Source organism: Rattus rattus, chromosome 3, assembly GCF_011064425.1.
Source record: "Rattus rattus isolate New Zealand chromosome 3, Rrattus_CSIRO_v1, whole genome shotgun sequence".
In the NCBI taxonomy this organism is placed as follows: domain Eukaryota; kingdom Metazoa; phylum Chordata; class Mammalia; order Rodentia; family Muridae; genus Rattus; species Rattus rattus.
Window position 1 is genome coordinate 121,443,397 of NC_046156.1, and position 2,946 is coordinate 121,446,342.

The 2,946-nt window shown below is 42.8% G+C and overlaps 1 pseudogene; it reads right to left on the reverse strand.

Annotated features, from left to right (window-relative positions):
* Window positions 1-532: 532 nt before the first annotated feature.
* On the reverse strand, window positions 533-1,437 carry LOC116895550 (annotated as a pseudogene).
* Between the last annotated feature and the right edge of the window lie 1,509 nt (window positions 1,438-2,946).

Sequence of the window (2,946 nt, forward strand, 5' to 3'; positions counted from 1 at the left end):
ACACTAACACCAATATCACTAATTTGATATTTATAAAAAAATCATATTTTTTAAAAAATTAAAGTCAGTGCAACACCCAAGCAAGCTAGAATACTGGCTATGTGTTGAATAAGGGCCTGACATCAGAACAAGTCTATAAAGTCCCAAGTTGATATTTTTCTAACCGTATTCATTTCACGCATTGACTATGTGAAACCCAAATCGCATTCCTCTTTGTGTGTGGACTTGCAATCTTGCCATTTCATACTGAGCATCAACATTTTGAAAAACTTCTTGTTGCTTCAAAATCTTGTAACTTTCTTCATCAAAGGAGCTACAGCCAGCTTCAGCTTCACTCTTAACGCCCATTAGCTTCCTAAATTTGGCATTTTGGTCCTTGTTTCTAAAATTCAATTTTTCCCATATCTCAGCAGACTAAGATCTGTTGCCTTCTTCCTTGCCTTGCCAGAGCATTTTCCTCTTTTTCTCTTGCTCAGCAAATTTCACTAGATTCACAGCTGCAGGGTTATGGTGGCTGGGCACAACAATGCCGGTCTCTGCCAAGGCTTTAGCTCACAGGACTGACATTTGAGCTGCTATAGCTGTCTGAGGAATAACCCGCGTTCCTGATGCCAACAGTGCAGCAACATTAAGAACAGTAGCTTCAGTGGCTGCAGCCGCTGCAGCCATTTCTTGTTTTTGTTTTGCAACCATTTTCTTTTCTCGTTGTTCTTGTAATTTCTTTGCCTGTTCTAATCTCCTAGCTAATGCTTCTTGGGTGTCCATTGCTGTGTTTCTGCCTCTAAAGGGAGGTAGACTAGGTGTCTGGCTTCTGCTTCTGCTAAATCTTCTTGGTTTTTCAATTCTCTTTGACTCCTTGATCTGCTCCTGCTTCTAGTCCTATGCTTGTGTCTGGTTCTTGATCAGGAACATGTCCTGATCCTTCGTTTTCTGTCCCTGCTTCTAGATCTTGACTTCTTTCTGTCACTGCTTCTGGATCGAGATCTTTTTCCGATCCCTACTTCTTGATTGAGACTTCTTCCTTTCCCTGCTTCTATTGCAATGGTGCCTCCCACGTGATCTAGACCTTGAGTGGCTTCTGCTCTGTGATGCCTTCCTTTCTTTGTATTTCTGTCTGCCCTCACCATTCTCAGATGAATTTAATCGCTCTCTTCCTTTGTAAAAAGAATGTTCTTGTTACTGTGCTCCTCGGACTTGTGTCCCTTAGAGGACTTATCTTAGTTCATGTCTTCTTGCCTCTTGGCTTCTGCTCCGGCTCCTGTGCTTTCTGCCATCATTATCTGATTTTCATTTTCCTTCTCTTGACCTTGACCTTGAATAATGATGCTTTGAGGCTCTAGGAGAAATAGATATATCTGACTGTTCTTTTTTCTTTTCTCTATCTGGTGATGTCTTTTCTGGGGCTAAACCATCTCATTCTGTATCAATAGCCACCATTGTTTTTGAGTCCTGGCCGCTAAGGCAGCGCCTCTGCCTGCTGTACTCAACAATACTGGCCACACAAGAAACTTCGCCACAGACTAAATCTCTTGTGCGAGAGACTTAGATGGCACAAAAGGGGTGGCATTATGTTCTAAGGGGATGATGAAGAATTTCATATGAATTTATGATGCCTAATGGGAAAGTCCTTTAAGCAACTGGATACAGAGCAGGAATGGCCTTGGAAATAGGGGTTTAGGAATCTTGGCGTCATAACTACAGCAATGTCATAGGAGCTGTTACTAGGGGAGCCTATCATCCTCCAGAGTTGTTGAGATCAAAAGGAAAATAAGCTTGACTTTCTTGTCTCTGTGTCAACATCGTTCCTAAGATAGAGCCACCAATGCTGCCAATCTAGCATACATAGCCTGCAGCTAGGGTAGCATTTTAAAACATGAGTACCAATGATATGCAATGTTCTAGATTATAGAAGGTCAGAGTTCACTGAGTAGAAGTATAGCAGAATGTGTTCTTTTATTATAGGACTTATTAATGCTTTACTGAATTCTTACTTGTCTCTTGCTTCTTCTAGGGATGATGATGACAGGAGGGAGGCTCTGTGGGAAATGCTGAGAAATCTTATTATAATCTGCATATAAGGGAATTCTGATAAAATCCCCCAGTAAACAAGGGATTGGGCAGCTCCTGTCACCAGGCCTACTATACAGCCCAGCTCCTACCCTGGCTGTAGAGTCCCAAACTCTCTCTTTCTTCCTCCTAGATTTCTATATTCCTGGCTGGAAATTGTTATGTATGGAGTAACCCCTCAATGACTACCACAGCCTCAAAGAAACTCTCATTGGTATCTTGATATGGGAAGAGTAGGGAGTCTCTCCATTTCTTTCTCTTTCACCATGGCAGGCCAGATACCCCAATAGCCACCTGGGAAAGGTGGCCTCCATTTGCCCATTCCCAAGTATCCCAATGTCAGAACCAGATGTGAGGGTCTTTCAAACATTCTTTTTGAAGGGTGGTCCCCTTGGTCACATCAAGATGGGCTTCTGAGTGTTATGGTATTGTCCCTGGATATGGGCTATCTATCTTCTCTTCTCTTCAGAACTGACTGTGTAAGAACCTGCTGGTTTTTTTTTTATATTTTTTTGTTATTATTACTTGAGTATTTCTTATATACATTTAAGTGTTATTCCCTTTCCCGGTTTCGAACCCAAACATCCCCTCCCCCCTCCCCTTCCTTATGGGTGTTCCTCAAACCCTCCTTGCTTCCCTCTCCCCCAACAGTCTAGTTCACTGGGGGTTCAGTCTTAGCAGGACCCAGGGCTTCCCCTTCCACTGGTGCTCTTACTAGGATATTCATTGCTACCTATGAGATCAGAGTCCAGGGTCAGTCCATGTATAGTCTTTGGGTAGTGGCTTAGTCCCTGGAAGCTCTGTTTGGTTGGCATTGCTGTACATATGGGGTCTCGAGCTCCTTCAAGCTCTTCCAGTTCTTTCTCTGATTCCTTCAAC